A 13,724-nucleotide genomic window follows, 5' to 3' on the forward strand; every position below is an offset into this window, starting at 1 on the left:
CTATTGCAGAATAATATGATGTACGTGAAACACATATGCTAAATTATGTGATAAATGTTCCATATCTTACTTGTAGTTCATGAGAGTTGAGGTGGCAAAGGTGTTGCTGTCATCTAGTCACCTGTTGTCTTCATTAATAATATTATTAGCAAGGGATGTTGTATCATATGACAGGTTATACAGCATTATATCACAAAGGGATTGATGTGAGTACTGTGGACAAATATGTGACATGCTGTACAAACTCTCACAGTCATACCTCATCACAGTAGGAAGTACTACTTCATGTCATTTTTATTTATTTTTTTATTTTACATTTGTTAACCGGGCTAGTCTAACTGGATATATTTCCATTTTCAGCAGAGGCCCGGGGAGAAAAGCTCCACATAGACAAAGTAACTATTACATAGGTTGCAATAAAGAGCAACATAAAAATATACAGTATCTGGAAAATATAATAAAAAAAACCAAACTTATTGTATTCAGAATTAACAGTTGTACAACAAGTGTACTCAACATTCTTGTAAAAAAACAAGCATAACTTATTTAGCATTATCTAACATCTTAAGAAAGAGATAAGGACATTTAAAGACAATTATGTAAGTAGATTAGTTATTTATATGAACCCTCAGTAATCTGAGTAATATAATCAGGAGGAGAAGGATAGTGGAGAGGTAAGTGATAAAGTAGTGAGGAAATAAAATAGAAGGTAACAGAAGTCACAGAGATGGAGGGGAAGTGGAATAGTCGAATACATGGATTCAGTCTGGGTTAAGGCAGGGACATAGCCAGTGTTTTGTAAGGTAAATTCTAAGTTTTTGTTTGAAAAGGACAGGAGATAGAATAGAAGTCAGTTCAGAGGGCAATAGGTTCCAGTGTTTACCAATGGAGTTTGAGAACAGGGAGTCACCTGCAAGGTTATTGGATTAGGTAGCAGTAACTAGGAGTTTGCTAGAGGAGCGGAGTGAGTTCAGGTTAGAATAAGGGGTGAAGAGATTAGAAAATGAAGGAGTGTTGTTTGGCAGATAAAAAGCTCTTTGGATAATGGGAAGTTGGGAAAGAAGTAACATGGTTTGGAATTCAAGCCAGTGAAGTTGTTGTAGGTTCAGGCAGTGGTGAGTTCTGAATTGATTACCAGTAACAAATCTTGCTATACTATTGTAGGTGTTGGTCAATTTAGAAAGATTAGTTTTCTTCAGGTTAGTGTAAATTGGTGAGGCATAGAGAAGAGAGGAAATGAGATGAGAGTGTGCCAAAGTAGCTTTGGCTGTTGGGGATAAGAATGTTTTAATTCTATAGAGGGAGCCCAGTTTTCTATGTACAGTTTTAATAGTGTTATTTATGTGACAATCAAAGGTAAGATTGTTGTCAATCGTCACACCTAGCAGTTTGGTAGAAGAGTCGGGTGATATGAGAGTATTGTTAATAGAAGAGATAGAGAAGTCCAATGGGGGGGATCTGGTAGTGGGCTTGAAAAGGAGGAGTTTTGTTTTTTTGGCATTAAGAAGTAGGCAGCGTTTTAAGAACCATGCTTCAACAGTGTGGAATACCTTTTGAGTAATAGTTTGAAGCTCTGAGATGGTTTTTGCAGAGCAAATGAGTGTGGAATCATCTGCATATTGTCTGCACGTAGCTTGGGGAATAGCTACTTGTAAGTCATTTATGAATAGGGAGAATAGAAGGGGTCCAAGAATTGAGCCTTGTGGTACACCGAGTGAGATCGGGAGAAGAGAGGAGAGTTTGTTCTCCCAGAGGACTGCTTGTTTTCTGTTAGAAAGATAGGAGGTGAACCACTGGATGTCATTCAGTTCAATAGCAAGTGATTCCAGGATTTTTAGAAGGAGAGGGTGATTGACCATGTCAAAAGCTTTTGATAGGTCAATGAAAAGTGCTGAAGATAGGGTATTATTATTGCGGTTTTTGTTAATGAAGTCAGTGAAGGAAAGGAGAGCAGTAGTAGTACTATGAAAAGGTCTGAAACCATGTTGACAATGAGATAGTATGTTATGTTTAGTTAAGTGATTCTTTAATTGGTGGTGAATACATTTTTCCATGATTTTTGCTAGTGGAGACAGGAGGGCAATGTGTCTATAATTAGAATATTCTGTAGAGTTTCCTCCCTTATGTAAGGGTATAATATGTGAGATTTTCCAGATATCAGGGATGGTTCCTTCTTTAATGGTTCTGTTTATAAGAATAGAAATGGGATAGGCAATTTCTGTGGCTGCTTTTTGAAGAAATTCAGATGGAAGTTGGTCAGCTGATGGGGTACATGGCTTAAGCTTTTGAATACATTTTTGGATGAAGGTGGTAGAGATGGGCTGTATTATAAAGCTTTGTAGGTTAGATGAGGCAAGTTGAGGAACATTAGATTTGTCTGAAGAAAGGTGAGAGGCTAGTGAGTTGATAGTATCAGTAAAAAAGGAGTTGAAAGCGTTGGCAGTTTCAAGGGAAGAAATTTTGTCTGATCCCAAGGGGGAGGGAGTGGAAGTTTGTCCAGGGTGAAGAAGTTTGTTCAAAGTTGCCCAGAATTTTTGGGGATTGTTATGATTAGATTGCTGGAGGTTACAATAGTAGTGTTTTTTATCAGAAAGAATAGCTTTTTTTGGTATTGTTTCTTAGGTGTCTGAAGGTTTGATGATCTGAGGGTAGTTTACTTGTTCTCCATTTTAGCCAGAGTTTGTTTCTGAGTAATATTTTCTGTCTTGTTTCTTTAGATAGCCAGGGGGCTGGTTCAGCTTTTATTCTGATAGTTCGTTTTGGAGCATGGCTATCTAAGATTGTTAAGAATTTTGTATTAAAGTATTGAACCGCTTCATTAAGGGGAAGAGTTTTTAGTGGATTCCAGTCACAGGCATTTAGCTCAGTTTTAAATAGAGTGGGGTTAAAATGTTTATTACTGCGCATGGTCCTGACTAAAGGGGTATTTATAGTGATATTTTTTTGCCTTATGATATAGGTTAAGTTATGGTCACTCATATCATCAGGCAGGGTACCTGCTAGGTAATTAAGTTGGGGTTTGTTAACAAGGATCCAATCAAGTATACTTTCTTTATTGTTAGGTTTATTAGTTCTGGTGGGGGTGTTTATAGTTTGGGTAAAGCCATGGAGATTAATATGGGAGGCTGGGTTGTTTGAATTAACTGAGAACCAATCAAGGTTGAAGTCTCCAAGTATTCTAGTTTCTTGTGGGAGGTTGGTTGAAGCCCAACTAAGAATACTTTCTATGTTTGTGGAGTTATTACCAGGTGGAAGTTAGGTACAGATAATATAGATGGCTTTATTAGAGTTATGTTGTAGCTTAGTTATGAGGAGTTCAGTGTTGGTGTTCTCAGGGAGGTCATAGGGAACTGAGGATATATTAAGTTTGGTTTTAAAAATGAGAGCTACTCCTCCGCCCTTAAGAGTATTGCAGTCTAATCGTAGGATGTTATAGCCTGGGGGAATGATTTCAGTGTCTTTAGTGAAGGGTTTTAACCAGGTTTCTGTTAAACAGAGGATATCAAAAGAGTGACATTGCAGAAGAGAGTGGAGATGAGTAATTTTGTTGTTGACACTTCGAATATTGAGGTGTCCTAAGAGTAAAGTGTTTGATTTAGAGATTGGTAGTGGAAGGGGTAAGTTAGAGAATATTGTGGTTTCTTTGATAGAGATATTTGTAGGCCCAGGGTTGGGGTGTATATCACCATCTGTCAGGGTAGTGGGCTTGTGTACTGAGTGTGGTTTAATGGTTAGATTAAGTTTGTCTTTTAGTTTCCTTGACATGAGATTATTACATTTGGTGTGGGATAGTCTATGATATTTGGCTAGAAGATAGCGGGAGGTAGATGTAATGTTAGAGTGGTTACAGTTTAGGGTTATGAGTTCAGAGACAGTTTGCTTGGAAGAGGTAGTAAGGTGGTAATTATGTTTTATTTCATAGGAAGTCAAGAGATAAGGGAGTGTGAGTACTAGAGAGGCAATTATTATGGCTACTAGTTTAGTTAGGATGTTTTTTGTTATAAAGGTTTTGGAAGTAGAAGTGGTAGTTGTTAGAGACATGATGTAGGGAGGATGGGAAGAGTTCCTGTGGTAAAGGGTGGGGTTGGTCTATCTTGTAGGATGAGGAGGCTGGGAGGGAAGAGTTACTGGATAGGCCTAGGTATAGGGGGGAGGGGAGATATGTAGGATGGGGAGGGAGGTAGAAAAATTATGAGAGAAGAGTTACAAATGAGGTAGTTGTACCTGATAGGTGCGATAAGAAGGGGGTGTGGACTGTGAGGTATAAGGGTAGGAGTGCGTGGGGTGGGTGGGATAAGGGGGTGGGGAGGGGAGTGAAGCAGGGCAGAAACAGTCAGAGGAGAGAGAGAGTGTAGGCAATCAGTCCAGCTGAGGAGCTGAGACACCATTTAGTTTGTAAAGAGAGAGTATAATGGAAATGTAAGAGTAGGGTGTGAGAAAGAAGTGAGATAGGAAGTAACTAGTGTAGCAGGGGAAAGAACAAAAAATAACCAGGCTTCACATTTCAGTTAAAGGGGTACAGGTAAGAAAAAAGAAATAGAAGCTTTCCTGAGGGGAACAGAGTATGTTACAAGAACAGCGCTAGGAGCTTGGAGTCCAGCAACAACAAGCAATAAGAATGTAGTCGCTAGGAAAATTAGATATGCAGGAAGAAAGATACAGACCAGATAAAGTCGCTAGGGGTAAAACAAAAAGTGGAAGGGGGAAATAGAAGAGCTAATCTCAATAACCAGAGAGTATCAGTTATGAAAAGAAGGATAGCAAAGGATAAAGAAGGCAGTACAATGTACAGTTATTTAGGGTAGCATACCACGGGGATTGTAGACAAGCAGGGGCTTTTAGGAGTGTAGCAATCTGACTAGAGGTAGTTAATAGAGGGAGAGGGCGACTGTAGCAAATGCTAGTATGTAAGGGTGGGAGAGGACAACCAAGGATGGGTCCGCGGGTGTGCTGCTCACCTTAGGAACTATCAAGCTAAGTATAGCAAAAAAATGGACATACGGCAAAAGAAAACACTTTAGCAGCTAACCAGTTGACAATCGTTTGAAAGGTAGCTGGGGTGCTTCTTGGGTGCTGACAATATAGGCCTCCTTAATGTTTTCAGGGAAATCAGTAAATAAGTCAGCAGGGAGGGTAGGACCCAATAAGGAGCACTAGAAGACAATGCTAGAAGGAGACATAAAGAGGGAGGGTTAGGAGAAAAAAAGCAAAAAATAAAACACAGGGTGTAGAGCATAGAAAGAGAACAAAGTAAATGTGTATTTAGAACAGTTAAAACAAACATTTAAAATGCATAGTATCAGGTGTTTCAGATATATCACACATTTACAACAGTGGTATGCTTCATTATAAATTAGCAGAACCAAATATAGCAGGAGCTCCGGTTTGGAGGCCCCAGCGTACCACTAGACAACTGATACTTCACACATTTATTCACCCCTGGCTTGTTAATAAATGAAAACAGGTGAATAGCTAATGTGGTAATTATTAGAACATGAACAAATCAACTTTAAGAGTTACTCTATGCAAAAGTAAAGATAGCCAGGATCTACATATAGACACCATTCCTTAAGTATTGTATAAATAAGTTTCTTTGAAACAAGAACCATTAAAATACAGCTGAGGTAATCGGTAGATTCAGGATGCTAGTGCTTACAGTACGCTAAAGCAGTGTTAATGAGCCTTGCGTATTACCAGTTTAGTTCAACAAGGTTACGCGGCTTTCTTTAAGAACAAGCCTCAGTAAAACACGGAGTATATCAAGCAACTCTAAACATCCAGGCCTCAGTGTATTACAAAGAAATAAATAGAACATTGATTCTTTAGTTAAACTACCCATGCATATACCTTACTTGCAAACATTACACTAAAAAGTAACCCAGGGGACATGTATAACAGAAACGAAAGCGTTTTTGATAAGAAACCACAGTGCAACTATCAGTGGTTGTACTCAGATACAATAATGCGAGTAGGCTGAGATGCAAACATTACACTAAATAGTAACCCAGGGGACTAGTATAACAGAAACAAAAGCGTTTCTGATATGAAACCACAATGCAACTATCAGCGGTTGTACTCGGATACAATAATGCAAGTAGGCAGAGATGCAAACATTGCACTAAATAGTAACCCAGGGGACAAGTATAACAGAAACGAAAGCGTTTCTGATTAGAAACCACAGTGCAACTATCAGCAGTTGTACTCGGATACAATAAAGCGAGTAGGCTGAGATGCGTAGTTGCAAACTATCAGGGGCCAAGTATATCAGGAACTAAAGTGTTTCTGATAAGCAACCTTGAGCAACAAACATCGGCTGAGCTGGTTCGAAAAAAGCAAGTAGACAGGGCTACGTAGTTATAAATATCAAACTGCGTAATATACACTAAGTGTGCCAGTAGTTGGAAATTAGCAAAACGCTAAGGACCTGTCTTAGTAGCTGATAATATAACAATCACACAGTTAAAGTTGAGATACACAAAGTGATTGCCAGCAGCTAGTTTGCATAGGAATCCGCTGACATGTTTTATCAAGTAAAAACAGATAGTACAGAGTAAAAATATACAACTTACGAGTAGCACACCACGCGGTCAACCACGGGGAGTCCTTGCACTTGAGCAGTGGGATTAAAGATGGGGCCTAGGAGGGGAGGCTTCTATATATAGAAGTTGGCGGGTTAATGAGGGGGGGGGGGCAGGGTGTTCCCAATGAATGAGTAGGATTGAGAAAAGGGGTGGGAAAAAGTAAAAGTAGCCTAGGTAACAGTCAGAGGAGAGAGAGAGAGCGTAGGCAATCAGTCCAGCTGAGGAGCTGAGACACCACTTAGTTTGTAAAGAGAGAGTATAATGGAAATGTAAGAGTAGGGAGTGAGAAAGAAGTGAGATAGGAAGTAACTAGTGTAGCAGGGGAAAGAACAAAAAAGAACCAGGCTTCACATTTCAGTTAAAGGGGTACAGGTAAGAAAAAAGAAATAGAAGCTTTCCTGAGGGGAACAGAGTATGTTACAAGAACAGCGCTAGGAGCTTGGAGTCCAGCAACAACAAGCAATAAGAATGTAGTCGCTGGGAAAATTAGATATGCAGGAAGAAAGATACAGACCAGATAAAGTCGCTAGGGGTAAAACAAAAAGTGGAAGGGGGAAATAGAAGAGCTAATCTCAATAACCAGAGAGTATCAGTTATGAAAAGAAGGATAGCAAAGGATAAAGAAGGCAGTACAATGTACAGTTATTTAGGGTAGCATACCATGGGGATTGTAGACAAGCAGGGGCTTTTAGGAGTGTAGCAATCGGACTAGAGGTAGTTAATAGAGGGAGAGGGTGACTGTAGCAAATGCTAGTATGTAAGGGTGGGAGAGGACAACCAAGGATGGGTCTGCGGGTGTGCTGCTCACCTTAGGAACTATCAAGCTAAGTATAGCAAAAAAATGGACATACAGCAAAAGAAAAGCACTTTAGCAGCTAACCAGTTGACAAACGTTTGAAAGGTAGCTGGGGTGCTTCTTGGGTGCCGACAATATAGGCCTCCTTAATGTTTTCAGGGAAATCAGTAAATAAGTCAGCAGGGAGGGTAGGACCCAATAAGGAGCACTAGAAGACAATGAGCAAAAGTAAAACACTTTAGCAGCTAACCAGCTGACAATCGTTTGAAAGGTAGCTGGGGTGCTTCTTGGGTGCTGACAATATAGGCCTCCTTAATGTTTTCAGGGAAATCAGTAAATAAGTCAGCAGGGAGGGTAGGACCCAATAAGGAGCACTAGAAGACAATGGAGTAGCACACCACGCGGTCCACCACGGGGAGTCCTTGCACTTGAGCAGTGGGATTAAAGATCATACTTTGTTTCCTAATAGTAGTCTGCCAAGCATGACCACCTGTCATTGTGTGTATGTCTCCTTTCTGAGTCATGGACACTACTTGATATGCTGATGATGTGTAAGCTGCATTTTGCTTACAATGTTTACAGTAGCTGTGAAAATTCAGAATGTGGAGATCCAAGATGGCAGACATCCAGTAAACACCCTCTCCACATAGCTTCTAAAGAAAAACAACTTAACTGTATTAATAGCCGACAACTCAGCAAGAGAAGACAACCAACTTCAAGAGAATTGAATCTGAAACGGTATCTATATACAAGCCATTTTCTTGTCTAGACACTTACTAAGATAACTAGCTTTAACTGAATGCTAGACAGCTCCAAGACTTCTGAGCACATGTAATACAGGCCACAAAGTTAATACACAGCATCTGAGCAAGCGAAACAAAGACCAGGCATCGGGGCATGCAAAATGTCTAAAGAATCAGATGTGGACTCAATGGACATGCAAACCACAAAGACAAAATTATCAGTGATCACTTCACATGAAAAAGAAGCAAATAAGAGACAGAAAACAGCCAAACAACACCAAGAGCCATCTAAACCTAATCCAAAGCCAAAAATACGAGACCAACATCCAAATGGAAGACCTTAAGCAAGCACTTTTGCCACTTCAGACAGTAGTGCAAAAATTTTCAGAACAACTAACAAGCTTCGGCAGCACTATTAATCAAATAGCAGAACTGATGGACAAATTCAAAGCCAATACACTTGAGAATGAATTTCAAATCGGGAAACTCAAAGAGGAACTTTGCACCACAAATACCGCAACTATGGAGAGCCAACAAAAGCTTCTGGATTTAGAGGCTAGAAGTCGAAGAAACAAAGTCTTATTGAGAGGAGTTACCCAAAAATATGACAACACACAGCTCATGACAGTCACTAAACAAATATTTGCCAAGCTATTTCACTTGGATGAAAATAGTAATGACATTGTGATTGAGAGAGTGCATAGAGCTCTGCGTAAAAAACAAGATTCCGATAACCCAAGACAGATATATGCTAAACTCCTGAACTATCAAGATACTCAGAAAATTCTCTCAGCTGCTAAACAAAAGCAGATAATATGGAATGGATGTAAAATTTCTATAGCACAAGGCCTTCTCTTAGAAATCAAGCAAAAGCAGCAAACTCTCTCACCTTACTGTGTTGAGCTTATCAAACGGAAAATTAAATTTCAGATGCGCTACCCAAACACTCTTATCTTTTACAACAATGATAAAATTTCTGTTAACACACCAACTGAAGTGAAGTCAGCATTCATTAAAGTATTTGGCAAAGCACCGGAAACCTAAAGAGCAACTAATACCATACAAACTCTGCTACATGAGATAGTCTTTATAGTCTTTATTGCTATTACCTTACATGCTCCATATAAGAAACAACCAAATCACAGATGTTTACTTCTTGCCAATCCCGAAGTATATACAATTATATAAATTAGCTACACAGGAACGATATCCTTAGCCACCGTACTCAATAGGAACAAAGGAAGGTAACTTCTGGGAACACTCCCAAGTTTCCAGGATACACAACATCATTCCATTGAAGTCAAAACTTGAATTGAGCAACTCCTGGTCATTACATCCCTAACGTCGGCGACAACAATTAGAAGTTATCTCTGATATATTCATACAATCCTCATTGCTCTTCTTTGGAATACCACTGAGGCTTACCTTAACTCACATATGCTTTCTATGAACCCTAGATGTGACTATGCGACTACAGGACTGAACCATTGATCAAAGATAAAAGGGGAGTGTACAAAATACACAAAGCTCATACCAATATTTTGGAAAGATGAATAATGAAGGATCCTCATCACAAACTGTGAGTAAGCGCAACATATGTATGTAGGAACAGATTTTAGTAGGTTGATCAGTACATCTAAATGAACATGTGGTCAGCACTCTGGTAGCTGACCCTCCCATACCCTATTAATGTTTCAAGCACTTAAATTGCGACAAGGGTAGACTTTTACTGAACAATAGTGAAAGCAGAAACAAGGATAAGCTCTGCGACAAATGGAAATTTCATGGGGTTATAGGCAAAGCGTTTTATTATCTGCAGGAGACTGTCTGAGTATAACGACTGAGGGAAAGAAATGGCATTTTGGAGATTTTATCATCTAATCCTTTGATGTGTTTTCCTTTAACCCTTTTTCTTTTTGTTTTTCCTTTTAAGGCAAGCTTGCGGTATGCCGTTCTGGTATAGCCAGAACTAGATAATAAGATGGAGTGAGGAGAATACTATTAAAGAACCATTGTACATGTGCTAGTAAATTTAAGGTTATTGCAAGTACCTCAATGTTATGGGGCAAACGCTCATGTATTAAAGTTTACTCTTATATTAGCTCTAGTTAAATATTCATTAAAGATCTGTTTTTTTTTCCTTCCTTCAGACTGTTACTACTCTATGGGCAGGATTCACAAAACCTCAGTGTAAGAGTTAGCAAGTCTTACACGGAGGCTGCAATTAAACGGTGTGATGTCAACATGCCATGCATATTCATGAGGGCATGCTGAATCACACCCTAGGCTAACACGGTCCTTGTAGGAAAGTAGGGGGCGTGTCCGCACGGCAAGTCCTGCAAAGGGACATGCCCCCAGAAGAGACACAGTCCCGAAAGGAAACTCCCACAAGCGAGTCCGCGGAAATGTCAAGAAACACAACAGCACACATGCCCCCACAGACTATAAACCCAACTGTAATGTAAAACGTAAAAATCAACAGTTTAATATATTTTTTATAATGTCAAAAATGTTTGCCTGTAATTGCGCTCATTTGTGCGGATGTGCCCTTTGCTCAGCCACAGTTAGCACTCATTGGAAAAGCATATAAGATCTAAATATGTAAATTAAGCCAAGTAGCAATAGCGTAGCAGTAGAGACATCGGTCAAAGAGGAGGTAGTCATGGTTCGAGCCCCAACAACATCATTTTCTATTTTTAGTGAAATAAGCATGAAACAATCCCCTGACATATATGTATATGTATATATATATATATATATATATATATATATATATATATATATATATATACAGATATATATAAAACTATAATTTAAGTAAAATGTAATGAAATGGGCCATGTATTTTCGAAGAAATCTGACACAATAAAAAAAAAAAAAATTTTATAAGTGCTCATAGCTGAGCAGCGCTCTAACAAGCTGAGTATGACTGCCCGCAGGTGGGCAGTGGTTTAACAGGTGTAATATGAGTTCCTGGAGTTGAGCAGTGCATTAACATGCTGAAACTGTGTGCCCATAGTTGAGCAACATTTCTCAAAGTGTAATATGCGTGCTCATAGCCAAAAAACGCATTAACCAGCGTAACCCGTTTGGGTGGAGCTGTGCAGCGTGCCAACCAGCTTACTGGCAGGCTATGTTGAGCAACCTGTATCAAAGCCACCTTTACACAGACACACCTCCTAGCCTGTCAAGACAGTAGTAAAATAAAAAAAAAGCAATGCCCAGGCTCAAACCCAGGATACTGTGCATCATAGTTAAAGCACTGAACCACTAAGCCATGGCAGCTGTACTGAGAAATACAGTATTAGCATATATATAGGAATGAATGGAAATAGAAGCATGACAAAGCAGGTTTCTTTAAGCTGATACATTTCCAAAATGGCCAATCACAGATAAGTGCGGGAAAAACGGCATATATAAGCCCCATAGGCGGGAATACACAGCATAACCGATTGTGGAACCTATTTGTAGTCATGATGGCAGGTGTAGGAGAGGGCAGTCACTTCCGAGCAAAGAGGTGGAGGGTTGAGGAGTTCGAATATATGGTTTGGCTCCTAGTCCACGATCATGAGGCTCAACTCATGCAGGGCCAGGTTCTGTGGGGAGCGTACAAGGCAGAGGCATGGAACCAGTTGGCACATGATCTCACCAGTGCCACAGGCATACCAAGGACTGGTGAACATGTCCGCCACCACCATGCAGACCTGAAGAGACAAAAGCAGGACCAACTGAACCGTTGGATCCAGGAGGCCCGGCAAATGCCCAATGCCCCACTACTGAGTAAGCATCCATGTAATTACGTATGTAAGAAATTATCCTAGCTGATATTATGGAGATGTATGTTCCAATATTACTTCATTTATATTACAGCTGCAGATGTGAGTTCCGCGAATCGGTGAGCCTATGGTGATAGGCTGGAGTGGTTGTGCCACCAGGCAGGTTAGTAATTATTTTTCTGTAATTGTTATACAATATAAGTGAGACAGCTTGTAAAAGAGTTCAGTGTAGTTACATATTAATAAAGTTCAAATAACACTAGAAGAAAGATTCTGCTAGTACTGTTTGATTAGATAAGTGATGCAGCCTGTAATCAAAATTAAACAAGTCTGAAATAGAGATTTTCCACCTGTATTGTAATATCAGATAACCTGCTGCAGCCTGAAAATTAGTGGTAAACAAGCTAAAGAGAATAGACATGTGTCAAATACATCCCCTTTTAAAATCTGCCATATGAAACAAGTGAGTCTGTTGGAAAGGATTGTTGTAACCACGTAAGACATGTCAATAACGCCTAGAATTACGTACCATCTTGAATTGTAAAAATAAAACAAGTGAGAGTGTTAGAAAGAGGTATGAATCCCCCAAAAAAGCTGTTATAACTCTTGAATAAAGTATACTGCAGTCAGTACATAATGAAATGAATGAGACAGCCACAACCAGACAGTGAAATGTTTGTAATAAAGTACTGAAGCTGGAATGTGTCTGTCCCACAATTTGGATATGTTGCTGTACCCTTGCAATATGGAGATAGTATGGTTGTATGAAATAATGAACATCCACAGTTGTCTAGAGCCATATAAATCAAATGTAGCAGGATGCTGTACCTGAACACAGCCAGATATGAATGTGTATGAATAAAAATGCAATGTATATTAATGTAGCAGTAACAGTCCCATCACCAACATTCCTAGGGTTACATATAGGAAACTGTACTAAGACCTGTAGGGTATATATATCTGCAGCTACTAGAAATGTACAGCATATGTATAGGTAGTTGAAGTTGTTAATGAAATATTTCTTCACCCTACCCTATATTCACAAATAATTCCATTCCACAACAAACTGGGTATGTGTATTCACAATTAATTCCTATGGACATTTGTCCTGTTGGTTCAAACATATTTGCACGTACGTTGATGCATGTGCCCTGTTCACATATCCAAACCTGATGGCCTGTTGCCATCAATCAACCCTGCATGCTGTTGGATTGTGTACTGTTGTTCAAAATATGCATGTGTTATGCTTGCTCTTCAATATTTGGAATTCATGGGTGTTCGGTTAATGGGAATACTGATGCATGCTGTTACAACTAATTTTGAATGGTATTGTTTGTTACTAACCCAAAATGTCATAAAATATTGCTAAACATAGGACACCAGGGAAGGCGGGTTCCAGCGGACCCACCTCTCCCACCTCAGCTGGCGAGTGCACCTGGCACTAGTGCCCAGGCCGGAACCTCCTCCAGTGGCCCTGTGCCACCTTTGGGTGGAAGCGCTGCAGGGGATGGGGCTCATCCCCCCTCTGCAAGCGTGGCTGGAGGAGAACGTCCACTCACTCTCCAAAGTGTCCGGTCTGTGGTGCGTAGCGGGATCAGTCATTCTGTGCTTGAACCCCTACGCCAGCTTGAGGCACGGGTGGCGCAACTCATGGGTGTGCCTGCTGCCCGTCCTACACAGCCCCCAGCACAGCCCTGTCCTGGGCAGTGAAGGTGCAGTGGCAACTGCCCATGGGTGAGGATCTCAGTTCCACTGTTGCCATCTGTGGGCTCATGGGCTCGCAATATCCAAACATCCATCCCCATCAATTGTGTTTCCCCCCCACATG

This window comes from Protopterus annectens, chromosome 2.part0, assembly GCF_019279795.1.
Source record: "Protopterus annectens isolate FY-2018-M chromosome 2.part0, PAN1.0, whole genome shotgun sequence".
Taxonomy (NCBI): Eukaryota; Metazoa; Chordata; order Ceratodontiformes; family Protopteridae; genus Protopterus; species Protopterus annectens.